This window comes from Falco peregrinus, chromosome 2, assembly GCF_023634155.1.
Source record: "Falco peregrinus isolate bFalPer1 chromosome 2, bFalPer1.pri, whole genome shotgun sequence".
Lineage (NCBI taxonomy): Eukaryota > Metazoa > Chordata > Aves > Falconiformes > Falconidae > Falco > Falco peregrinus.
The window spans coordinates 64,533,516-64,561,235 of NC_073722.1; the positions used below are offsets into that span (position 1 = coordinate 64,533,516).

Sequence of the window (27,720 nt, forward strand, 5' to 3'; positions counted from 1 at the left end):
TAATTCCAGGGGTAGCCGAGACCTCAGGTTGTGTTCTTATAGACTGAAGATTAAACCTGTGCTTAAAAATGTATCACTGGTTACTGACAGTAGCAAGGAGCTTCATAGGTGAGGGTGATGCTGATAGCCTGGCTTAGAAAGGGATTTTATGGAATTACCCTATATAGCAATAAACTAAATTTAGTGTTTGGACTCAAATTCTGCCAGGTGCTAAAACACAGCAAATAAGTGAATTAAGCTCACCAAATCCACACACTAAAACTATTTATAAAGTTTATAGAAACAGATTTTAACGTATCTGTGGAATCACATTAAACATGAAATACATGCCTGGCGTTTAAAGCTAGGCAGTCTGAGGAGCTCTCATCCCCTGCTAAGATAGCGTTTCGCAAAGGTTTCCTTCAGAGTTGGATCTCAGGGAGCAGTTGTCTTGGAGATTGATATGCTTGAAGTCAGTGCATTTTCAAAACATGAATTGATAAGCAAAACCATGTCTTGGTCCCCAGTTCTAGAAATAAATAGCAAATAAAGGAGTGATGGGAGATTCTCGCCCTTCTGTGCAGATTTCTGTAGCCAAGGAGGTCATTCTGGCCCCCGTTAAGGCACTGTGGTTTCTTGTTTGCTTGTAAACCTCAGTTGTGAGGTTCAGCCTCTGTAGATGCAGAATCTCTCCCTGCCCCTTGGGCTGCATGTCGGGGAGACAGCCAGAGGTTTTGCTGTTTTTTCCCCCCTTTGTTCTCCAGCTCAGTGGCATGTCCCTTTGTGCTTTCTTCTTTCAAAAGTTGGATTCATTATGACATTTTTCTCCCTCTTCACATTTGCAACATCTGAGGGAGAACCATTCCTAAACGTCAGAAGCATTGTGAAATCTTATTTAGAAAAAATAGAGCAGGTTTTTGGATGCACGTCTTCTTGGTCCTTTTTTTTTTTTTTTCTTTTTCCTCTCACAAAGGTCCCAGACAGGGTCGATGGCTTTGCAGATGATGTGGGAGGATCTGACAGCTGGGCTCCTTGCACAGCCCTGGTCCTCCTTCCCAGGTCCAGAGAAAGGGGAGCACTGAGCAGCGAGGCCTAATGGCACTCCCTGCCTTAATTCAAGCTGACACACGGAGTCGTGCATCCCACGCTTGCCAGGCCTTGAGACACCAGCTCTCTTGCCTCTCCTCCCCCGGGTCCAGTGCTGAGAGAGAGGTGCTGTTCAGCAGTCCCTGCTCTGAGCTGGTGGTGGCCAGCCACCTCCTGTTTCCAGGCTTTTTCTTCTTCTACTTAAGTCCCCTTGGGAAAGCCATTTCCTCGGGTTGAGAGTCCTTTACAGTGTCCCTCTGATGCTGTTTGAGGTCACGCTTTTGCTCATCGTGTTCTTTCCCTTTAGAGTTAGTTACAGCTACATGTTTCCATCTTCTTAAGGCGATACTGTTTTCCTGCCATCTTTCAGGCAGGAGAGTCCAGGGGAGAGGCTAATTCAATGCCTTTGAGCCAAGAGAGACCACGCACTGGGTGCTGGTTGGGGTCCCTCACACTCAGGACCCTTATATCCTTTTTCCCTATGCAATGCCGGGGTGCTATATGGTGTCCTGCTCTTCCTTGGTTATGTATGTACAGGGGTTTCTTCCTTGCTTTTACTCAGACTTTTCTCCAAGTTTAACTGCTCTTAGGGCTTCTCTGTGACTGCCTGAGCCTGCTGAAGGCTCTACGTCCCTCCAGCACGGGATGTGAAGGCTCAGTGCAGTAAGCCAGCAACACAGATGCAACATTTTCACATCCCATGTGACTTTTCAGGCAAGCAGTTTATGAGACATGCAGATAATTGGTGTTGTGTCGGTTGGATGGGAGATGACTGTTCACCATACCTGCACAGTCAATGGAAAGGTTTCGCAATAACTACAAGCTTCATAGGTACTATGAATTTCAGCTGCCTTGTTTTGAAAAGGTCTGTACAGATTTTTTTGTTGGGTTGCTTTGCTGTTTCTTTTTCATTTGAACTCTGCCTTTTGTCGTGGTGGGCAAGCTCATTTAAAGCCTGTGGCTGGAGATGAATCTTCAGACAGCTTAGTGTGATGACAAGGGTGGATTTTGGCCAGTGGTGGATGAGTACACAGGAATACATTGCCAGGTATGGAGCTCATTTGGGCTGTGAAGACACTCAAGGGGTGAGCTCTGATACAAGGATGCGATGCTTTTCTGTCTTATCCAGAGCTGTCTGGAAATTCTGTCGTTGTGGCTCAGATCTGCACCAAAATGTCCACCTTGAACAACACTGATTTCCCTGAAGCAGGCAGCTGATTGGAACATGGGCTACGCTCTGTATTTATTAATTCCTCATTAGGTATCATGGGTGGTGATAACTATATCAACTGTAATAGCCAGAGGTCCTGGAAATCTTGCAGCCAGCCTGCAGTCATCCTGTTTGCTTGTCATTACTGACAAGGTCCTGCTTTATGTCCTGTTAGTTAGAAAGAGTTAATTGCATGCCGTTTGCCATTTTCTTTTTTACTATGGTGTTGAACTGTTGCTCTTATTTCTTTGGAATGTGTGTTTTCATTGCAAAGGGGCACCTTGGGGCATTGCTGTTTATTTATAAGATAACAGCATTCGCTCTAGCAGAAAGACGGAGCTAACAAAGTCTCTCAAGGAGGAGTGCTAAATCCTGTATACTGGTGGGAACTGTTCAAAGTATTTACACTTAAAAACAGTAAAAGATTGGGGGGGGGGGGGGGGGGGGGAGAGACAGTCTGAGTGATGTTTAAACACCTTTTCCATTATTCCTAGTCATCTAAAAAAAGAAAAAAGAAAAAGCACTTTTTAAGTAGCTTTTTTTTTTTATCAGCTAGCTGCTTCCTTGTAAAGGGTTTTTGCTATGGATATCAGCATGAGCTGTGATTCAGAGATGCCTTGAAATGTTATTCTTTGTAGGCTGTTTGAAGCTACCATATGACCTGATAAGCTCAAAATGGACATAGACATCCACCCAGGAGATTCTTTTGACAGTGGGTTTCATTTTTTGATGTGCTGAGTTGTGCCACTTGCCATCAGCAGTGGAAGTTTTCACCCACCTGACAGTGGCAACAGCTGGAAAGCAGGGTCAGCTACGGCAGCGCACCCTCAAGCATCACTAATCTAAAGTGAATGTCCTATTACTGGCTTGAAAAACAGTGGCTGAACCATTTCAACGTGGAAAAAAAGAGCACAGTGCTGCATATAGCATGAGACCTTTCTCAAGCTTTTTTTCTTTTTGCCTTTTCTGCCAGACTAATTTTTGGCTACACTTCTCTTTCTGAAATATTTATAGGGCAAATAACTGTTTTAAATGAGCAGATGGGGGGAGACATAAGACAAGCTGTTAAATTAATAAACATGTGTGGTGCTTTATCAGTAAGGGAGCCCATTCTGGCATTTTTTCTGGATGATTTGTATGGCCTATCACCATTGCACCTGGTGCAGGGACAAGAAATGGGCACTTAATAACCAAACAATGTGCAAACTCCTTCTATTATAACTTCATTATGTCAGATATAATCGTCTATAACTAGATGTCAAATACATTATTTATGTCCAGTTTCCCTGTGGAATAGTGGCCATGTGAATGAATGGTCCCATTAATGGGAAGGAGCTTTTACTGTAACTTTTCCCCTCCTGGTACATGGTCCATTTTGTCATCTGGTATTAATTCTGAATCATTTCAGGGCTACAGAAAAATGCCTGTTATATTTATATTTGTAACGGTAGAAGATGGCAAATAAATCATATCAGAGATCAAATTTCAAGTCCAATGATTTCCTAAGCCATATGGGTGTTTAAAAGAGAATAGGATTGGTCTGCAGTGCTTTGATTTAAAGGCATAACTGGCCTTCATTTTACCCCTCCAGAGACATTAAAAGGGTGTATGATGTGAGGTTGCACTTCCTACGGGAGCCCTTTGCCACAGCTGAAGAGCTTACCCACTAGAAAGTCTTTATTTGCCACTGCAGCCATGCTGCTTGCATCCTTTGCTGCAGTTTTCGTCTTGTCTCGTGTTATGTTACATGGTGCCTATTTATAGAAGTGCTCTATCAGATATGTGATGCAGTGTGTCATCATCACCTGAAAGGATGGAGCATAGGCCAACGATGTTTTTCTAGAGGAGTCCTTCAGAAACACGTATGTGTATTAGAGTGGGACACAGGATCCCAGTTGTTCTGTGCAGGGTCAGTGGATATTCATAAATAGGTACAAATTCAAAGGATCAGGTTGGCGTGGGTCCCTCTATAAAATGCCTTATATACATTTTTATGATTTTTCTTTATATATATATGGCCTTGTTTTGGGGTTAAAAACCTGGTGGAGCGCAACTCAATACTTTGAATCTGGGAACGACGGTTTATTAGTAATATAGCTAGGAAGCCGTCTCTGATACAGCATTATTGGTATATTATTGATATGTTGTTACTTAATGAGAAAACATGCTTTATTCCACTGCAGCTACAGAGGTAATATTTTTTTTTTAATCTTTCCCAAGTATAAATCTGGATGAAAAATTATCCAGCGAACACCATTTATAATAGTAGATGACTTTTTAGTGTCTGATAGAGTTTCCCATTGCCAGTACAAAATTATTTTAAGACTAGATAATGAATGATATGTTTACCTAAGAAAATATTGATGTTTCCTAGGCTTGTGACTTGGAATTCTGAGTGTCATATATGCTAAAATGTTTGCAGTGGTTGAATATCATGTTACATCTATAGCATCTTCTCTTGGAAAGGATTTTGTTCATTCTTTTCATTTTCTGTGGTTGTTATTTTCCACTGTGTGTATGATGTATTTAAAGAAAGCAGATCACCCTTACAAAAGAAATTTTTTAAGATGTAAGCTCTGGTTTAAGACAAGTTAGAAAAAAACAACTGATAAGACTTGGGCTGTTCAGCGGTATAGTCTTGTCTGCCTTCCAATAAAATGTAGAAGTATCTTACTAGTCACTGAGCAAGTGTAGCATGCTCTTGTTAAGTTCTTCAGACTCAAGCAGTGCATCTCTAGAAAGGCAAGCAGCCGATTTCCCATACAAGTGAATCATGTTAGGCTCAGACATACTGCTGTTCACAGCACTGAGTCAAAGAGTTTTGTGTGCATTTGATGGCTCTTCAGCTGTGCAGTGGGATTTTCTGTAGGTAAGCAGGTTTTTTTACAGCACTTGGCTCTTGGAATAATCTTGGGCTGAGACAGAAATTGTTGGAAACAAGAGATTTCTGAAAAACTTGGGTTTAGAGCCTTCTTTGGCCCTTGAATTTCCATAAAGTGGATTGTTGAATTTTGGTTCTTCCTCTTGTGTGTTTGTTGCAGAGGAACCCTAGTAATGTGATATAGTCCATTCAGAGGGAAATTTATGATCATCAATTGGGTACCTCATTCTTGAAAGGCACTTTTGGAAATTCCAGCCTTAATAAATGCATACCAAATACTGATTTACAGATAAACATGGAGCCCTGTTGCTAACATTGTAACTTGGCTCCCTTATAAGAGGCCTCATCATTTAAGTCTTTCAGCCAAGTAAATTTGGCTTGATAACTGCAATACTTGCTCAGAAGACAAGAACTGCTATTCTCTAGCACCAGTTGGTTTGTTGTTGACTTCAGGTTGGCTCACTGTAGTTCATTCTTCTTGAAAACTCTGAAGCAGCAGTATTTAAAAGACCTTGATTTCCTTTGAGAAGAGATTATTAAGATTGGTTAAATGTAATTATAAGGATTAGAGGGCCAGCATGCATTATGGTGCAACAGCCGTGGAGCTGTTAGTCAAAGGGCATTCAGGGATAGAGAGAACCAGGTAGACTTGGGGCAAGGAGAAGACATTGCCCTTAACCAGCTAAGGATGCTGTTCTTTTGCAGATACGGTATATGGGGAGCCTTATGGAGGGCTCTAGACTGAGTGTGTGGAATTATAGCAAGTTATATCCCTTGTTTCACTGCAGCTGTTTTTTGGAGAAAATTGCTTGTCTTTCTTCATTAAAAAATTACCACAGTTATGGGTGCTCTCATGGCGGTCTCCCCTTTAGATTTTCTCTAAGTTCTGTTTTCACCTTTATTTCATTATGAGCGCTGCTTTGCACAGAAGTGTGTGTTTGTGTGTGTGCATGTCTGTATTATGCCCACAAATTTAGTAGTAACATGCAGCAAAATAATACTGTTACTGAGGAAACAATTACATTTCATTTTCTGGAATAAAAGGGAATGTGTGCGTGTAAATCTTCTTCTAAATAATCTGTGTTGGAGAGCCAAAAGAAGATGAGATTTCTAAATTCATGAAGGCCCTTCACAGTGGAATCCTGTGTGCCGCTGAAGTGTAACAAGCTTATTTATATTTTATTGTGCTTCTAGATCAAGCTGCATTATTATGGGCTGCATTCCCCTGACACTATAGCTGTTGCTAAGGAAGAGGTACATTATGTTAATATTTTGCGATCATAACTATGCAAGCTGGGTTCTATACATTGAAGAAGTTAAGGGGGGGGGGGGGGGGGGAGGAGGGCAAGGAGTGATGTTAATGCACCATTTTGATTAGAGCCTCTGCAGATTGTCGTTCACATTGAGAGGCAAAAAGTAAGCTTGAATTTGAGAAGAATTCACACAGAAAATGGGAGAAAACCAAACAATTGAAAGAATTTGTTCACTGAACTTTAAAATTGCTTAGCAGTAGGGATCTGGAACGAGTGCTGCTAAGAGGGAATATGGCAGAAGCAAACTGAATGCTTTTACCAGGCACAATCAGTGGAGACTTTTGCAGCCTTCTTGTGCCTTAATGTGTTTTGATCACGTAAACACAGCATTCATTCTTAATTCCTATTTCCTGACCGTTTCCAGTGTTGGTGTCTATTATGTGATTTCAGTACCTTCTAATTAATTTAGGTTGATTCACTAAGAGCCTACAATCATGTAGTAACCAGCACAATACATAAAGTAAAACAGTGACGTGATGCATTAGCTTCAGTGTATGGAGTCAAAGAAAAGGCAGAGTCATGAGCAAGAGATACTGATGTCCACGCTGGTTATTTTAAAAAATACACTCTATGGACTGTATTGATGAGTATTATCAAAATGTTTACACAACAAGTAAAATAAGGAAGGATCTTGGCACGCCTCCTAAAGGAACATTGTGAACTCAGTTTCCCCTTTCAAAACTGTTCTCTCATTAATATGGCTGCCAAGGCATGAAGCAGCTGTGGAAAGGGAGGACTGGATGGCTAGGAGCTTGTCTCAATTCTGGCATGCCTTGCACCTAGCTGATTAGACCAGGACAGTGTCCTCAGGAGTATCCACGGTTACCATGGCCATGGCACCTGAGAAAAGATATTTTTTGCCTCGTACTACTGCCCCTCCCATTTTCAAACATTCAGTGCACCAAAACTGGGTTTGCACCTGGATCGAGTACTGTGAAGATTATTCTCTCTTAATCTCAGCTCCTAAACTGGGGCAGCGCAGAGCAAGCAACCCACTCATCTGAGGTCAGTCCTGCTTTCCAGAGCCCTGGCAAGCAGCAGCCATCAAGAAGGACTGGGAAGCCTGTCGGAGGCTTGCCGGCATCCTAATCCATCAGCTTTAGTCTCTGACCCTGCCATGATGAGCAGAGCCACTTATTCTCCCTTCTCTCCTCACTGTCCTTTGCTTAAACCTTGTATAATGGGTTCTTTGACCCTTAACAAGGCTTTAGGAAAGTTAGCACTATGTTTTCCTAGTCAAGGCTGTAATAGTTCATGTTACACCTCGTTGCATGCACCTGATCATACAATCACTAAAGAAGCTAAAATGCCTGGCCTGGGAAGTGTCACTTGCTTGGGCAAATTAAATGTAGTGTAAGACGAGAGTGGGATGGAGGAGTGGGAGGGAAAGGAATAGTCACCCCTGCGATGTAGCAGGTACTTTCATACTGGAGGTGTATGTTGTAAAGAGGAAAATGGGAAGAATAAAGAGTGATGAGCTACCAGTACACGGGCTGGGCATGAAGTCAATGGAACAGAAGTACCAGAGGGAAAAGACAGGCTGCATGGTCTCAACAGAGAGGATAGCCACAGAGGACTTGTTGGGCAAGCCACACAGCTTAAAGTAGAAGGAGGCAAGACAAGATGGGAAGGAAAAAATGTGGTTTTTTTTTTTTTTTAAATGCTTTTATGTAACATATAAAGAGATTTAAAGTCCTTTAGCTTTGGATGGTTAAGACTTTCACTGCCTCCAGCAACTATGCACAAAATAATCACGTAATGTTTATATTCCTGATTTCCTGCCCCAGGCACCCATTCCTACCTGCTTGCTTCTTCCCACCTTTTGCACTGAGTTGCTGCAATTTAACAGCAAAGATCCAGAGTTTTCCTTGAGCATCATTAACCACTCCTAACCTGCCCTCTTGGCATTAATATAGAGCTCAACCTGAACATTGAGAGCAGCCTGGTGTGCTCATCTATTTTTTTGAATCTGTTGATGTTTCCTTCTCAGTCTGGCCACCCAGATCTTCAGCTCATGTCCTTTTCAGATCAGTGTAGCTGTGCCTGCTGGGTCCGAAAGCCATGGGCAAGGATGTTCAAAGTCCTTGGCCACCCCATAATCTGCTCGTGGTTTTAAAAAGTGTGTGTGCCCCCTTCTGGCCTGGGGTTTGTGCTTGTCTTTAAAGCACATTGCTGCTCCTCCACGTTGTGTTTGTTAAATAACTGCAGCTTGGTGTAGGTATTTCACATATAAGCTGACAGGGTTGACATTGTGAGTATTTTGCAATCATTTGTTTAATTAGCTGGAGCTCTCTGGGGAGACGTTTATGAAATGGCATACTCCCAAAGTCTAATTCAAATCTGTTTTGCTTTTTTTTTGTTGGAGGTCTTGTAATGCAAAGCATTAAAAAAGGTACAAGTGAATGGAAAGCAACAAAACCCCTTCTGTTAATGGGCAGTGCCTCAGTAACAAACTCGCCCAAATACAGAAAGGAAATTACATTGGGTAAAATGACCTACAAGAGGGGAAATTGGAATTAAGTCTGCACAGATGTCTTTTTTTTTTTTTTTTTTTAACCTGTACTCCCCTTCTGTTTTCTTTTAGTGCGATGTTTAATTAAGCTTCTCCTTTGTTTGGAGGTTAATTCCTTTTCTAATCTACAGCTGTTTTTACAAAGGTGTTCATTACTGGGATGAACAGAGACTAGAGACTGGAGAATGGCAGGAGCTCGGCCTCATTTAGTGAGAAGGGTTTTTTTGCTCACAGAAAAATCTCAGGGCCCCTCTTTCAGATGCAGGGCTTCTGTGTCGATTCTTCTCTGGAAGGGAGCTGAAGTTTCTGCCATAAAACTGGGGCTGTGCCATCCTGTCTGCTCACTTAATGCACTTAAAGCCCTTTGTGCTCCGCAGACCCTTAAACTCCCATCTAACTATACATAGAGATCGCTGTTTTCTCTTGTGATACTTATCTGCCCATTGAAATCACTGAGAAATTATTATCCTAAATATTTCATGAGATCTGGCTTGATCTTTCTGAGTCCCCACAGAGCAGCAAGCTCCAACAAGCATTGTCACAGTGTGCCCTCATTGCTTGAAGGTAGGCTCTTCTGCTTGCTGGGATATAGCAATGCTCAGAGTACCTGAAGCCTCTGATGCTTTGCTGTACTATCTGTAGAACATGCAGAGCACATGTCAATTATATCGAAGTATTTATATTGCAAGAAACTGGGGTAGCAATGCTAATTTTTACTGCTGAGCTGCAGTGCCGGGGAGCAGACAGCATTGACAGAGCAGGGGCCGGCTTGGAACAGGATTGTCTGTTTCTCTTGCATGTCGTGCTTGCTCTGACAAATTGAAGTGAACACAACAGCAAAAGCTAAAACAGTTTTTAGAGGAATAAAGCCTGTGGAAAACCCAAAGGAGTGACAGAATGCCCCAACAATTAAAAGCAGGACCCCTCTTACTCAGCATGGTCCTGTTAGGAGCAATGTGGTGGGCCACATCTCCAGGCACTGCTCAGCCCATGCAGTCCTTCACTGTCCTGTGGCGTGGTATTAATAAAGGGTCACTCCTTCCAAACAATGGGCGTGATGTAGGAGCCATTGCTTGTCATCTGGAAGCCAGATTTTGTTGTTATGTTTCCTTGTTCTGGTTGTGTGAATAGTCATTGCATAAATTCACACGCATACCTAGTTTTTATAGAAAGTTGTTTTTTTAACTGTGGCACCTTCTAAACTTGTGGCTATTTCTTTCCTTTACTATCCTGAGAAATGGGAAATGGTCTTTTGGGTTCTGTAGAAGCTGTAGGTTTGCAGGAAAAAAGGCAGTTGTGGAGCTAGTCAGTTACTGCTGACACAGCATAATTAATGTGCAAATATTTCTGAAAGCAGCAGCTAAATGACAGAAATACATGTGCTATCCCTTCCATGCAGAAAAGAAATGGGATTATACTTCAAAACACTGTTTCTCATGCTCTCTAGGCACTGTTGTTGGTAACCTGCACATGTGGGTAAAACATTTTGCGCTTTCTGACATCTTGGTTTTTTATAGAAGAATTGGCAAGATGAGAAATGGTGTGAACAGCTCAAGGAGTACTGACTTTTGCAGTCAGTAGCTAGTGAAATTAGCGTACTCCTTCAGTTTTGTTTGCACAGACAATTACAAATTAGATCCAGGAAACATGCTCCCAGAGGTCTAGTTTTAGGTTTTAAGAGGATGCTGGCATGGGAAGGAGGGAAAGCATGTTAACACAAAGCATTTTACCCCCATTCATAGATGGCTCAAAGCTACCAGTCTTGCAAAAATTCAGTAGAAGTGGAGGAGAAAAATGTGGGAGGAAAGGCAACACAGGAGAAAACAGAGTTGTGTGAACAGCTAATCAGTCTAGATTACATTCAGCTGTGCAAGAGGTGCTAAGATACCAAGCACGTTAACGTGAGTAGCAAGGGTGGAAGAACGGAGGTCCATGCTGAGCAAAATATGTTCTACCACCCACCACAATTGTGTCTTTGAGCATTTCCAAATATGAAAGTTGCTTTTCCAAGGTGGCTTTCCTGTCCAAAATGCTTTCTTAGTGCTGGGCTGCTTTAAGAGACAGTAGCACCTATCCCTCCTGCATTGGTGGGTCGGTATGGCAGCGTTGTCTCTGGTAGCTCTCACTCAAAGAGTGTGAGTAGGTTCAGGCCAAATAGTGAAGCACTTGCGTTGCTGCGGAAAATGCTGTTTGGGACCTTGTGTGGACGTTGAACAGATGCACAGACTCGCACCTAGCGTGCCTGGAAAGGGTTGTCCTTCAACCAAGTAGTACCAGGTCAAAAACGCTTGTCAAATACCTGTCTTCTGACTGCCCTGGGTGAATACAAGGTAAGGTCGGATTGCATCCGTGAGTTTGAAGTCTGGGTGCTTGGCCACTGCGTCTTCTGAAGGGACTGAGCTTTATTTTCTGGCTACCTTGCCGCTTGAAGTGTATCCACCACCTGGCACCTCCCTATTTCAAGAACAGCAGGATGGGGTAAGACCAAGCATCTGTCTGCAGCTTGGTGGAAACTGCAGAGCAGAAAGGGGCTTCTAGTGAAGAGCCCCAGGTACAGTTACAGTCCTGAGCTTTTTCTTTAGCCAAATCCCATTGTGGATGTGGTGGTATTTCTGGGGTGTTTTTCTGATCCACACTTCTAAGCCAGTCCCCAACATACTGTCCATGTGGACCCTCATCCCAGAGGGCTAACCACCCTTGAAGTGGTGCAGCATTGGGGTGGTCTGTGAGTGCCTCAACCTCCAGGTTGTTATTTGGATGTGTAGAAAAACCAGCCTCTGCCCCTAAATCCTCACCTCCTGGAGGACCTTAGTATCTAAGCATCTTTGGGACTTTAAAGAAGCTACTATTATTGACTGGATAGCTGAGAGTTTTCCATACAGCATCTCATGGATTCCAGCACCAAAGCGATGGAAGTAACAAGCAGCTTTTATTGACCGTAATTGCACTTGAATTAACTAGATGCCTGTGTAGCTGGTGGCTACTGCTGCGTGGAAACCTCACTGCTTTGCCTCGCAACAGCTCCTGTGGCAGGAAGCTTCAGAGGGCACAGCTCTCTTGGCATAACTCTAAAATAACTTGGCAAGTAAGCTCCAGAGACTTAAGCTCTTGCCCCAGCTGGGATACATAATGATCTAGCTACCTGCACTCTTTGATCTTCCCTTTGTTCTGTGATTTTCACAGCGTTATTATTTGTTCACACAGAAAAAAAAAAAAAAAAAAAGGCAGACAGAATAGAAGGGAAAAACAAAAAAGGAAGAGGATTGGAAACACTCCCCGCAATTTGCAGGCAGGGCTGAGATGCAGCCTTGATTCTGCTCTTTACGTCCTCAGGGTGGTAGTGCAGCTACTGCTTCCCCAAGCCTTGCTGACTGGCAGGGAGGAGGAGGAGGCACATCACGCATTTAATTTGCTGCTTAGAGGTTTATTTTAACCTGCATCCCTGTATTTAAATGACACGGATGCATCTGCTTGTGTGCTCTCTTTCCTGAAGCTATGTCAGGGCTGCTGGGGTGAGTTGTGAAAGGGGCATTTTTGTTGTGCCATGCTGGATGAGTGGGTTTGGAATCAGGGACTGCAAGTTGCTGTCAGATCAGCAGGGATTTAGTGAAAATCTCTTCTGCCACTCTGTTGCAGCCTCAGGAGACAGGGCAGAACTTTGGTGGACAGCTGGCCGAAAGCTACACAAGTGAAGAATAAAGAAAAAAATATATAGGGAATTTTTACTAGGTCCAAAGATACTAAGATTTTTTAATCTGTGTCCACTTAAAAACCGATACAATTCATCAGAAGTCTTTAAAGAAGCTGCCATTACTGACCGGATAGCTGAGAGTTTTCCTACAGCACCTTTCAAGAGGCAAAGGTATTTCATACAGTTACAGCAACAGCCCCAAGTAAGGCTGAACCACAGCCATCCCTAGCATAGTTATTGAGGCTGTATCCCTCAATGCTTCTTTTGTGCTTAGATTTACTTTGTTGGGGTTTGCTCCCAACACCGGTGTGCTGATATTCTGAAAAGTGTGGTATTACAGAAAAAGATAATCACATACTGGGATTTAAGCTGTTGCAGAAGGGAGTGTAGTACATGATCCACTTAAAATTGTACGTATACCTATTTTACAGTGCACAAACTGTAATAATACTGCAGGGTGTCCATCTTTTGTAGGAGGGATTACAAATCTCTGGAATTTTTCAGTCTTCATCTATGGAATCATTTTACAACTTGGGGTTTTCATTTAGCTTTCTACTCTGTTTGATTGTGGCCATCTTTGAATAATGTCAGAGCAGAAATTGGTTTTATTGGACTTAATGTTGTCCACAGCAAGATGCACATTGCCTTGAAATATGATGTAATTCCCAAGCAGGAGGAGATGGGCTTCTCTTCAAGTCAGACCTCAGCTCTAGTGTCGTGGTTTTTTAATACACTAGGCTGCAACGTAGCAGGAAATGATGGAAATTACAAGATGGAAGTGGGTTTAAAGGCAGTAATCTCTACCCTTGCTTCAGAGAGAGAACTGTAGATTACTACACTCTCTTGGTTCTTGCCCTAATGCAGGTTGCCACTCTGCCTTTGTCCGATGGTATTTCACCTTTTCTTTAAGTAGACAAAGGTAAAAAATGATACGGAAAAGAAAGTTACATAGCACTGTGGTAAAAAAAGGGTCTGTCTAAATACCTCATATTGTTGGATGTAGCTACTTCTTGGTTAGAAAAAACTCCTTCCAAGGGTGCATGCAGAAAGATGGATAGTGGCTGTAAGTGAGGGATAGCCTGAGTCTTTAACTGAATGCAGTTGAGTGAAAAGAACAAAGAAATGTAGTGCAAAATCTCCCAAAGCTCTGAAATCACGCATGGCTTGTCCAGCAGCTATACTCCAGTTTGAAGCCTCCCAGCCACTACACTTTTGTCTTAAAAAACAAAGCAGGAGTCTCGGCCATGTGAAGAACTTCAACAACAACAACAACAAAGTGTTGCTCACATTTTCTGGTTGCCATGTTTTTTTGAGACTGTGGTATTCACTGTGTTCTAGGTATCACATATAGGCATAAGTAATTTCACCTGGAAAAGTGGTGGGATTTTATCTTTTCAAAGTGAAGATTTTGTCTGTTTGTTCTTACCCCACAGTTGGGGGGGGGGGGGGGGGGGGGGGGGCTGCTTGTTGTTTACAGTTTTGTTTACAGTTTTGTGTGTGTGTGTGCAGAAATGATGTTGAATAAGATCAATAGTGAGTCTTCTGTTGGGCTCTGCTTAAAAATGCTGGAGTTTAGCTGGGGTGGCTTTGTAGTGACTCAATCCAGTGAATGCCCGTATCAAGATAAAGGGTGGTGAGCCAATTTTTGGCTAAGAGTCACTGCTTTCTCAGCAGGCAGATTCAGCAGTTACACAGCGCGACCGATCTGACAGTGATGCAAACCCCAGAGCCTGAGTTTTTGGCACAGGGACTGGAACAGTGCTGGCCAGTTCCCGCAGAGGTCAGAGCAGATGATGCCACCATGCCTTCTTGCTTGAAAAGTCTGTGAACCAGTGCAAGAAGTAGTGTCTCCGTTTATGTTCTGAAGAGGGATGATTTATTCCAGTGTGCATACTGTACTGGCATTGTGCTGGGCTGCACTATCCTTGCTGGTTTGGTTGGAAATTAAATTTCCCTTTTCCTCCTTTTAGTGGTACTTTGGATTTCGTACCTTTTTGAACTGTGGATTTATTCAGCTTCAAAGGGATTTTACATTTGCCTATGGGAATAGCTGTCGTGTCATAATGACCATGGCCTTAAAATTTGCCATTAACTAAAAAACCGATTCTCTCATAGCTGCACACATGTTTTTGGAAGAAGTTTCTCTTGCCCTACACAGTGTTTTTTTTGGGGAAAAAAAAGTTATAACTAGGCCCTAGGAGTAGCTGTGCAAGTCAGAATATTGTTTGTTCACTCTGTGTTCAGTCTCTCCTTGAGCCCAGCACAGTTTGGATCCAAACTGGATCCAAGCCAGCTGGATTTGAGCTTCAAGCTGTAATGTACCAAGTGAAATGCATAGTGGGATACAGGTCTTACCAGGTGAGAAATGTGAGAGAAAGAGGCTGTTCCAGCATAGAACTGGAACTGGAACTGGTGCTCCTCCTGCCCTTCTCCAAAGAGATCCTGGTGGTCATACATCACTTTAAATGGGAAAAATTGGGGGCAGGAGTAGAGAGGGAAACATGGTTTACTGGAGACGAGGTAGTACATATCCCTGAATGTTATCTGAACTGGAGACAGCAGTGAGGATAACAAGTTAATTTCATTTTTTTTTAGTTTTGCTGAATATTACTTTTCTCTGCTAAAATACACATTTTCTTTTGCCGTTGACACCTGTAGCCATTTGCTGCACCAATGGAAATGGAGTGTAAAAATATCTCCATGATAATTCCGTAGTACTCTACACCAACTGTGCCGTCACTTTGCACAGGCATAAAAACTACTAGATGAGGTACAGAAAATCAGTCTGTAAATCTGTAGAAATCGTGGGTTTTCTGCATCTACTGATTTTCCATTGTCTGTATTCATTAACAGAAAGTAAAATGGATGAATTAGTGCTCAGTTCCAGGCAGCTGTTTCTCTAACTTCCCCAAGCTGCACATGCTGAGGGTTTTTAGGGTATTTTCGCTTGAAAAGAAATGAAAAAAAAAAATTCCTCAGCTTCTGTTATCTCTTCCGCTTTCCATGCAGCCTTCTGAGGCCAGGGAGGTGGCTGCTGCGTTTTGTGCTTCCCTGAAGCCCAGCTCCGATTACATGGCCACCTTCAAACAAAGATTTTGTATCAAAGAATGGCTTTTGCAGGAATGCGTCCCCTTCTTTGAATGGTTCCCAGATCTCAGCCACCAACTCTTGTGTTGGGATGTACATTTTGCATTAACCTTAAGGTGCTGAGATCCGGCTTCCTATATTGGTCCTGCTAGAGTACATGCAAAAATAGTCTCTCGGTTAATGACAGGGGATTTTTGAACTTGGAGGAGCAGTTGGAAAGCTTTGAGCCCACTGTGGCAGCATAGTAAAAGGACCATGACTTCATCCGTCACTTAATGAGAGGTAGAAAGGCTTGATTTAGCAAAGGGTGAGGAGAAGTATGATGTACTTAATGCCTTCTTTGCCTTGGTCTTTAATAGTAAGACCAGTTGTTCTCTAGGTACCCAGCCCCCGAGCTGGAAGCCAGGGATGGGGAGCAGCAAAGGAAGATGGTCAGTGACCTGCTACACCACTTACACACACACACACATCCTTAGCGCCAGATGAGATCCACCCAAGGGCACCGAGGCAGCTGGAAAATGTGCTCCTGAGCCACTTTCAGTCATTTATCAGCAGTCCTGCCTAACTGGGGAGGTCCCAGGTGACTGGAGGATAGTCGGTATGATGCCCATGTACAAGAGAGGCAGGTTGGAGGATCTGGGGATCTACAGGCCTGTCAGCCTGACCTCAGTGCTGGGGAAGGTTCTGGAGCAGATCAGCTTGTGCATTATCATGCAGAACCTGCAGGACAACCGGGGGATCAGTCCCAGCCAGCATGGGGTTATGAAAGGCAGGTCCTGCCTGACAGACCAGATCTCCTTCTATGACAGGATGACCTGCCTAGTGGATGGGGGAAAGGCTGTGGATGTTGTCTACCTGGACCTTAGGAAAGCCTTTGACACCATCTCCCACAGCATTCTCCTGGAGAAACTGGCTGCTCATGGCATGGATGGGTGTACTCTGTGCTGGGTTAAAAGCTGGCTGGGTGGCTGAGCCCAAGGGGTGGCAGTAAATGGAGTTGCATCCAGCTGCTGGCTTGTCACAAGTGGTGTTCCCCAGGGCTCAGTACTGGGGCCAGTCCTGTTTAATATGTTTATCAACGATCTGGACAAGGGGATTGAGGGCACCCTCAGTCAGTTTGCAGATGATACCAGGTTGTGGGGGAGTGCTGATCTGCTTACGGGCAGGAAGGGTCTGCAGAGGGATCTGGTCAGGCTGGACCCATGGGCTGAGGCCAGTTGTATGAGGTTCAACCAGGAGAAGTGCCGGGTCCTGCACTTGGGTCACACCAACCCCACACAGCGCTACAGGCTTGGGGCAGAGCGGCTGGAAAGCTGCCCGGGGGAAAAGGACCTGGGGGTGCTGGCTGACAGCCGGCTGAACATGAGCCAGCAGCATGCCCCGGTGGCCAAGGTGGCCAACAGCATCCTGGCTTGTATCTGAAACAGCGTGGCCAGCAGGACTTGGGAAGTGATCATTCCCCTGTACCCGGCACTGGTGAGGCCGCACCTCAAATCCTGTGTTCAGTTTTGGGCCCCTCACTGCAAGAGGAACACTGAGGTGCTGCAGCGTGTCCAGAGAAGGGCAACGAGGCTGGTGAGGGGTCTGGAGCACAAGGCTGATGAGGAGCAGCTGAGGGAACTGGGTTGTTTAGCCTGGAGAGGAGGATACTCAGGGGGACCTTATTGCTCTCTGCAACTGCCTGAAAGGAGGCTGTAGGCAGGTGGGGGTTGGTCTCTTCTCCCAGATAATTAGCAACAAGACAGGAGGAAACAGTCCCAAGTCATGCCAGGGGAGGTTTAGGTTGGATATTAGGAAAAACTTCTTCACTGAAAGGGTGGTGAAGCATTGGAATAGGCTGCCCGGTCAGTGTAGACGTGTAGACATGGCACGTAAGGATGTGGTTTTGTGGTGGACTGGCAGTGCTAGGTTAGTCGTTAGACTTGATGATTTTAAGGGTCTTTTCCAACCTAAATGATTCTATGATGCTATGATTTATTTTATGAGAAGCCATCGTGCTCATCCTCTGTGTCTGCAAGGAAATGGAGGGCTGTGGTTTAGGCAGCCTTTGGCAGGAGACCTGTAAATTCATAGCCCATGGGGAGAAGGGACTTGGAGGAAGATTGTGGGTTGCCCACTGTCCCAGGCACAGCTGGGGGTAGAAGCCAAGAACTGAGACAAAAGCCAGCTCTCACTCAAGGACCTGGTACGTCCTGGAACGGTGGAAGGGAGTTGTATGTGATTTCAAAAGGAAGCATTAGCCTCGCTCCTTTGGCCTAAAACACATTGGAGAGCAGCAAGATGAGCAGCCCTGCTAGCAGAACGGGGCACAAGGGGCGACCTCAGGCAGGAGACCAAGGAGAGGCAGCTGGGAGAGGGCAGATGCTTGGATTCGCCTGGAAAACACAACTGAGTAGCTTAGGATACAGATGGCCATGTCAGAGGGAAAGGCTGTGTAGGTCATTAATACGGTGGGTGGCTTTCTTGGGGAGGGGACTTCTTAAGGTGTTACTTTTCTCCCCTTCTGTGGCCCAATGCTGCTGATTACAAGAGAAGAGGATTATTATAGATATTAGCTATTTAGACACTAGAGATAACTCACAATGCTGAAAACTGAACTTCCCTCTGATTAAAATTTAATTGCTCCCAAGCTTCCACTAGTTACTTGCATTAAGTTTCACATTATCGGAAAGTGCTTATCAACCAGCATTGGATTTAACAGGAATTTGGCAGATGTTAGTGAAATGCTGGAGGAAATCCAGACCACAAGATCTGCAGCATATCATATGTTTGAAAATTTGTTGGCAGCCAAAAGAAAAATCACAAACCTGGAAATAGCAAGAACTGGACACAGATCTCTTCTCATGAGCCAAAAGGTTGGATCATCACCTCCAGCACCTGGAAGACCAGCATGGGTCACAAAGTGCTATGTGTCAGGTGTCTCCATGAGGTGTAAAAGCAGCAGATATTATATTACTGGATTTTAGAGTGCTTTATGTGAGGAACCTTGGTATCTCCATGGAAATCTTCAGCAAAAAAATCCCAGTCTGTTCTGAGGCAATTTAGCAAATTAGCTATGTTTTATAAAACTTAGGTTTTCATTGCAGATTTTCCTGCCTCTTGAGGACATTTATTCAGAAACAGGGTCCTTGCTCACTAAGAGGCTAATTTATTTCTGCTACATATTTCCTTCCTACTGCTCTCTTTCTGTGGCATTGTAACCTTCAGCACTGCTTAGCTTTTTGTCACCAGGATTTGCTTCTGGTGCAAGCAGAGGACAAACACAAGTATCTAACAAGTTTTGAGAAAGCTTGATCCATTTTTTCGTAAGTATATATAAAAAAAAGAACTTAGCTTTGTATTGATGTGTCGGTGTGTAGTATTACGGTAGCCTCAGCAGCTGTAGCGCAGTGAGGCTGCAGAGGAAGAATATGCCTCCTTTAGACAAGCAGGATGTGAATTAAAATTTAGGATGGTACTAGTCCTTTTCCAAAAAAATGCTTAGTTGTGTTTGAAAAGAAATCTAACTTCATGATTTATTATCTATCATGTTTTAATGCATGCAAATATCTTGACAGTGGTTGTGGCACGAGCTTGTATGGAAAAAGTAAATCTCACCTTAAGCCTTTTTCAATTGAAACAGTGTTTGGTGGAGTTTGTGTGAAAGATTAAGTCTGATTCACCCCTTGTTGAGACTGAGTTGATGGCTACAGAGATAGAGCAGGACCCACCCTGTGCTATTGCAGCATTTGATCCCTTATATATGATTTCATTTGTTCTCTAGTATATAGCAAAATGCATTTCATATGCTTTCATTCACTGTAGAGCGACCTGGGCTCGGCAGACCTCTGTTGCTAGGTAGACACTGCTTGGGAGAGATGTTGAATCCTTGTGTTAATCCTGCTTCATCTTTTGGTGCTGATCTGGCTTTTTTTCATCTCCTGAGGAGGATGTGAATGAATGAGGGTTTAAAATTTTGGGTCTGTGGCTGGGAAATGAGCTCAGCCCATGCCAGGCTCTGAAGCATTGGCTTAAATAACGTTAAGCCTAGGCTTAAAAAACTATACTGAACTGGGGACTATATGCTGACATGCTCTGTGCTATTAAGTTAACAAGTTTAGTATGTGGAAGTCTGTTTCCTTAAGTTATGTGTTCTATTATTATTAATAATTAATACAGTTTTTACAGAAAAAAGGCAAATCAAAATACTTCAAAAAGTATCAGTCCCAGATGCAAAACCCATCAGTGCTCTATTTCACATAGTATTTTCTGAAGATTTATAGAGTATATTGTGCAAAGCAATTCAGAAATACATGAATAGAAATTCTGTTTCCAGCAGTGAAATTTGTTCAAAAGCTGATAAGAAAGGAGAGATTTCTTTTCGAGCACCAAAGGCAATCGATTTGGAACTTGACCAGTGACGTGGAAGGTGCGTGTAGGCTGGTGCAGGGCTCTTTGACAGTGAGTGAGGAGAAATAGGGCAGTGCAGGCTCTTCTTCAGGTTTTTCAGAGCAAATCTGAAGCAGATGTTCCTTAGCCCTGAGACACTGCTCTAACCATGAGTGCTAATCTAACCTGACCGTAATAAAGGCTGGCCCTGCTTCTAATTCTGTCCAGCAAATGCAAGGAGACGTGTACGGAGGTAGCAAACCATGGGATGGATTTCAACCATCTTGAGCTATTTAAAGTGTGATGGGCTAAACCATCCATTGGGTTCCCTCTGACAATGAGGGAGAAGGGCACCTCCAGATTGAAATTCGGAAAAACACATGCCAACATTGTGCATTCATGTAGATGCATGAAGAGAATGTTTGAGGTTTACTGGAAATTATAGGCGTTAGAGGTATGATGTAACTAAAGCGGTCAGTACCTAGCAAGGTGCACTCAGGATTTCCCAATTACCTTGAATGAAATGGGGGCCTTATTCTTTTAGGGTTTTTTTTAGAGCTGGCCTCACATGTGCAACTTCATTAGATTGGATTCCCAAGCCAGTACTGAGCCTGTGCTATGCGAAGATGAAACTCAGAGGGAAAGTAAGACTGAGACCCCTAAATAACCTGATACTCAAACGGCCAGTGCTTTTTTAACAGTGGGAGATACTGCTTTCTTAGTATTTTTGAAAGTCAGACCCGTTGTTCAGAGTCTAACATTGGGATCATGTCTATGAAAGCCTTGACCTCAATGTCTTATCTATTGTGTTTGGTTGTGTTGGGTTTTTTTTCCCATGGGAGAAATCACAAAGTGCAAAAATCAAGGGAAAGGAAAGTCTGCAAAGTCCTGTTTGACCCACTCATAAGGGCACAGGTGGCACAGGACTCAGTCCGTACCTCCGGGCACAGCCCATTACTCTTGCTTTCCCCCCTGCCATTTTGCTTTCAGTCAGCTCTCAGGGACAATGGTTTTCTAAATATTCAGTGCCCAAAGAATTTACTTTACTTGGTTAGGACTGTAACATTTTGAAGGGACTAATTTTAAACAACAGAAGAGCCTAAACTTGTGCCTGCTTCACGAGCTCCTTCACTGACGCATGGAGAAGGAGCTCCCCGAGGAACATGCACTCGACTCTTACTCTCTCTTAGCACATCTCTGTCATGATTTGCTGATGTTCTCAGGACAGCCCTTTTCAAGGTCTGAAGTATTTTTCTAGCTCTCTGTAGCTCTTTCCATCCTTGGCCTACAAGCCTGGGAATAAAATGGACCTTTCTTTACCTGGGAGCTCTTGAAAGATGCTGTGATATGTCGGGTGTGCGATGGCCTTGTCTTCCCCAAAACGTGGTGCTACCTCCAGCATCGTACACCTGGAATAAATATCCAGCTGCTCTTTCTGCAACCTAAAGCTTCTGTGCATTAATGCAGTAAGACAGATCCTTATCTGTGTCTCCTGCTGACTGCCCAAATGATGGGCCGTGTTCACAGAATTATTGCCTATCATCATTCATGCTATTGCCACATACTGGCTGCACGTCTGCCGCAGCTCACCTAACCTTGGCCACCAAGGACTGTGTGGACTGAATATATATTTCACAGAGAAAATGGATGATGTCCTGCAACAAGGAAGGTTTAACAGAGCTTTATTGTGCTCCCATGTGCTGTGTAGTAGGATAGCACGGAGAAACAGGTGGTTTGGGAAATTGTGTTGACACAGCTCTTATATTGTCAACAATCAATTGGAAAGTTTTGTTCAATGAAATGTATTACAGCCTATGAAGGATGCCCTTGGCTTCAAGTTGGATTATTAGAGGTGAGACTGACTGGCCTGTACGTCCCTATGTCTTCCTTATTGCCCTTTTTAAAAATGGCAGTTATGTTTTCCCGTGGCTATAACAGAGCAGCCAAGCCTCGGCATTCCCAGCAAATGCAGGCAGACAGGGGATGAGACCTGGCTCGAAAATACCACTAAAGCTAATCTGGGGCTTTGTTGGGCTGCCCCAGTTTGCAGGGCTGACCTGTGGCCATGGTAGCACTGGGGAATGAGTTGGTGGACGAGCGGCAGTGGTGGTGGACTCCTGCCATAGTGAAGCTCTGGAGCTGCTGTGGGTCTGCTCCATCGTTGTCATGTTCTCTGGGCATGGTCACTGCAGGGTTGGCAGGGGGATCTCCCATTCCTCTCAGGTCTAAGTTTTCCTCCCTCCTGTAGGATAACCCTAAGTGGTAACTTCCTGCATCTCCAAAGTGCCCTTCATCCCAAGGTCATCCCTAGAATAAATTGTAAATGAGAGCTGGAGGCACCACCCCACACTGTCGTTGTGGCCTCTGGACTTGGTGGGGGAGTGGGGAGAGGGTCAGATGTCAAGTCAAGCAGGTATCCAAAATTGTTGGCATTGGGAATATCCTTGGTTTTGGAGTTAAGGGAACAGAGAGCTGAGAGGCAGGCATGAGGCTGAGGAAAGCTCTAGGTCGGGATGTGTTTGCTGGTAGAGGCTTTTTTGGGGAAAGGAAAGCAAATGGGAAAAAATGGACAAATAAAACTGGAAGGAGCAGCTCATTACTCAAGGGGCAGATATAGAAGTGGTTTGTAGGCAATTACAGGTGAGCCAGGCAGGGGTAAGTTTTGGAACTGACCTGGGATGAGGAAAAGAGCTAAAAATAGTGATTTAAGATCCCCTTTGGTGGAGGTAAGCCAGCATCGTGCCCAGAGAGCTGTAATGCAGATTCCACATGAATGAGATTTTATTCAACATGCAGGGAGAGAAATCTGGGTAAGAGGGACACTGGGGAATTTCTGAACGTTAGGATGAAGTTTCAGCAGGATTCATATCACTTGTGAGGGCTTGGCCCCACTGGCGCAATGTTTCTGTTGGCAGCAATCTAACACTGCATTTCCCACTTGGAGGATCCCTGCAGAGAAATTGTCTCTAAAGGAAAAATGTTCAGTGATACTGGCTTAGCTTGTATTGTTTCCATCCAGTTGGGCTGGGCTTTAAGATTTAAATACTATCAAAAAGGAAAAAGCAACCTAGAAAGGCCCACTTAATATTGGAAGAAATTGTTAAGCCAGGCTGGTCCTGGATTCTTTCTCATTTTAGCCCTTTGCATCCTCTTTCCTTTGTTCCCTAGCTCTGTCCCATCTCATTTGACATGCTCTCAGGCTGGCCTGGGTCAGTTCTGCCACAATTTTGATTTTCATTTAGGCAAACACCACAGCATGGACTTGCCTCAGCTTGACAGAAAGGGACACATAATTTTCTGTTATGTTGTTAGGAGCCTTGCACGCTTCCAGCTGGCAAAGAGATTATCAAATATCCTTGAACGACATTTGCTCAGAGTGCAAGAGAGAAAAGAAATCTAGTATCTGCTTTTAGACTCACTTCCTTCCTTATGTGTTTTATTTGGTTTTCTTTGCACACACTTCAAATTTCCTTTCTATAAGACCATATTCAGCCTAAGTTGCTTAGTGAGATTTGTTATCTAGTGAGTGCTTGCTCATGTTTAAAAGTTGACTGGATCGAGAGCTGTTTTTTCTCCTTGCGTCCACCCCTTTCCCTCAGCGGTGGTGAATGGCAGTGAATAGTAGCTCCTTTTGGGGACAAACATTCACCATCTCCACCCAAAACAGCAGCCACCTAATGGGCTGAAATCTGTGGCGAATAAGTGTTGGGTCAGCATGCCCCGATAGGTATCAGTGTCTTGTAGGCTGCTCTTGAGGTGTTCTTGAGTCTCTTCAGTACAGGATGCATGTTGCTGTTGCTGAAGACAAAATCTCAGCCATAAAACATAATTTACATTGCTGCCCCTGGAGCGGAAATTATGCAAGTTGCTGAAATAAAGTTGCATCTCCCTTAGTTAACAACCCATTGCCTTGTTGGAGTCTGTTTGACAGGCATTTCTGTCTCTGAGATTTCAGTGTGCTCTGCTCTGAACAAGAGCTGCAGACAGCAGTGGTTTAACTGAATCAGTGTCACTGTTTTAGCTCAAATATGAAGTTTAATAAGGGAAAATAACGGCTTAATTTGGAAAGGCATCTTGTAGGCCAAGGGGACTGACCTTGTACGAGTGACTGCTGCCAAGAGGATTAGGGAGTTGTATGTTGTACTCAGAAACGTACTGTGGACATGCCGAGCTTGGCACAGAAGATGGGAAGACTGGTCCCTTTAGTCCAGTACCTTGTCTGAGCTTCAGACTTTGCAGAATGAGATTCCTTGGAGAATAACCTGGATCGAGAGAAGGGCTCATTCTTTTGCATTAGCCAGTAATTTTCTCATACAATAACACAGGAGGATCAAAGCTTTCTCCATCCTCCTCTTGTTTTACTGTAGTCCTTGGCATGTCTCGGCACCTCCCAGGAGTGTGAGTGGACTGTAATGAGTGGTGCTCTTTGCAAGAGGAGAAAGAGGTAAGGACACCGGTTTGTCTGCTTGGGGTGGAGTTTTTTCCTTGCCTCTCCCCACCAGTCTGTTCTCAGCATCCTTACTGTAGTTTTGGATTTTCTGGTTATCCATGGAAAGGCTTAAGCCTTTCCCAGCACCAACTAAACGCCTCAAGGAAAGCTGAGCAAATATTTGAGATGCTTGCAGTTTCTTTTGGGTCCCAGAGATCTGCTGTAAGAGACACTGCATTTTTCAGGAGACAAAGTCAGAAGTTGCCTGCTGTTCGGTGGCATGATTTCCAGCCAAGGCTTGGACATGGAAATGTCAATACAGTGAAGGCAATGGCACTGCAGGACTCTCTAGATTCCCGCTGTCATCACTGTTGTGAGGCATCTCCAAAAAGCACCTCAGGTCTTGGACAAATTGAACAGCTTTTGATGCTACCTTTTCCTGTCCATAGACTGGCTGACACAGATTCCTAAATCGAATTTCTCTCTTTTTCTCTCTCTTCAAGCAAAGTCACATTTTTCTCTGCCTTGGAACAATCTCCGTGGCAGCTGAACAGAGCAGGCAAGCTACTTGTCACTGCAGCGCTTACACTTGTGATTTCTATTCTGCTGAGCAGCTTCAGGTTGGGATGCCAGTGAACTCTGTGTCTCTGACCAATGGTCAGTCAGGATCTAGCCTCTTAAAAGAAAATAATATTTATTTGAAAATTTAAACGTTTCTTGAATTGCTTTGTACTGACCATGAGGGTCTATTATAGGCAACCTGAAAGGAGCCTACAAGAAAGCTGGAGAGGGTCTTTTTACACGGGCATGAAGAGATAGGACAAGGCATATAATGGCTTTACACTGAAAGAAGGTAGATTTGGATTTTATATTAGGTAAAAATTCTTTACGATGAGGGTGGCAAGACACTGGAAAAGGTTGCCCAGAGAAGTTATGGATGCGCGATTCCTGGATGTGTTCAAGGCCGGGTTGGATGGGGCTTTGAGCAGCCTGGTCTAGTGGATAATGTCCTGCCCATAGCAGGGGGGTTGGAAATAGATGGGCTTCAAGGTCCCTTCCTACCCAAACCATTCTGTAATTCTTCTTCCCTTTCCATCTCAACCCTGACCATCACACTAGAAAGTCTGTTATTTCCTTCAATTCCAGAGGAGTTCAGTGTTATGGTTTTTTTACTATTCCTGGCCTGAGATTTCCTCTCATTATAAATTACTCTGTCTGCTTCAGCTGCATGCTTTTTCTCATTTACATTTAAGATGATGGAAGAAGAGTTGCTCTTGATGACATAAGTGAGCTAGATTTTGGGTTGGCGTTATTATAAAATGAGATTTCTGGCTGGATAATGTAAAATATTAGGGATTTTGAGGTTTTTAGTACCTGTAAAGCACCGCAATGACTAGAAAAAACTAATATACTTCTTCCCTGCAAATTGATGAAACTTCTTGATGCATGCATGGAATGTGAAAGGCTCAAGGCTAATAACATTGCAGGTCTCAACACATGTACTAAATGGTCTGCTGTGAAATATTCACAAAACAAAAACATTTCAACATATCTGACACTGAAGAGGGGAAGAATTAATAATCACTGTAGACTGGTGCATTTCTTTTATGTTACCTGTGAGAGCTGTAAAATAAGGTTTAGGCGGTGTGCTAGAAGCATATAGCAGCACTTTAGCCCTATATTGTGGCAGTAGTTTTATCCTATACTTAAAGTAATATCTGTAAGTATATATGGGTCTCTGCTGTATTTCAGTATCAGATACAAATTGCTTGACTACTTTTTTCTCTTGGTTTTCTGTTATGCTTTTGAATCTTGCAGTCACATGAAGATACACTCACTTTTAGCTAGACAGCAGGTATCTTTTCTAAGGTACACACATTGGACCAGGTCAGACTTTCTCTCATCTTTTCTACTCTTTTTCCATGTGTTGAATATATGTATCTTTTTTTTTCCCCCTACAAGAGATGTGATTCTTTTGTTCGAAATATCACTTTTATGCTTTGCAGTGGCATCAGGTACATAAGTTTATGGGTGTATATATTATACAAAGGCAAGGAGATTATACAGCTTAAAAATCTCTGAAGGATACATTTTACTTTTTTCATTTCTGTTGTCGTATCTGCTTTCTTTTACCAGTCACCAGCTTCCACAGATTCTGCTGATGCTTGTGGGGATCCACAATGCCTTTGTTGGTAGTCTAAGTGACTCAGGTACAGTTTAGGCTTCCAGGAAAATTCTACTGTACGGAAAACTGCTGTTCTGGCACATCAGTATCTGGATGTTCCTTTGTGCGTTTGGACCAGTAATTCCCCTGGGCATGTAAACTTTAACACCTGACTGCATGCAAAACCACATGCCAAACCTGGGGAGACAGGCATAGAGTTTTGACCTAAAATGTATTGCTTTTCATCACTACTATTCACTTGTAGGGCTTTTTTTATGTCTGTCTTTTCTGTGTGCCCAGTTCAAATTCCTACAAAGTCAGTGGGTATATTCTTCCACTTCACAAGAAAAAAAATGGCTTACATTGCAATGTGCTGCTCTGAACTAGCCATTAACAAGAATAACCTGAAAGCTGGCAGATGTAAAGCTAGAAATCAGTGTTGAAGGGTTTTCCACCTTGAGCTTCTGTATTGTCAACTTGTTATCAACCCCTCGGGTAAGAGTGTTAAACTATGTCTCAGCGAAAGCTGACTGCACGAGAGCTGATAGCTTTTAATAGTGCAAAGCCAAACAGGTTAAACCTCTTTTTCTAATTTTTGGATGCTGTTCCTTCCTACCTCTCAGCTTTCAGCTGTGACTCGTCAGCTGAGATGACTAGCCATGGCAATACCTCCAGCCCTTGTGCCTTCAGGCTGGAGATCTTTGCCATCTTCTTAGGATACTGAGGCATATGAATACATATTCAACATCACTATCAGCCCCATATTTGTCCTCCCTCAACAAAATATAGCCTCTGGGACACAAGTGAGGGATGCTTGAATGCCAGGCTTGTTAGGACGTCGGCATGGACTTGATAGTGTACCAAGTTGCCTGTGCTGTAAGTACTGAAGTCTGGTATGAAAATGGGAGACCCTTGAAAGCGTTACCCAGTTCATTTCACCTTAAAATACCCTGTATATTACACAGTTTATTTGTTATAAATCTGCTCTCAGAAGCAAATG

At 43.5% G+C, this 27,720-nt stretch overlaps 1 protein-coding gene across 8 annotated transcripts in view; it reads left to right on the forward strand.

Annotated features, from left to right (window-relative positions):
- Positions 1-27,720, forward strand: part of ADGRL3 (adhesion G protein-coupled receptor L3) — a 342,991-nt gene that overhangs the window by 195,590 nt on the left and 119,681 nt on the right. The gene's annotated exons all lie outside the window — the stretch shown is intronic.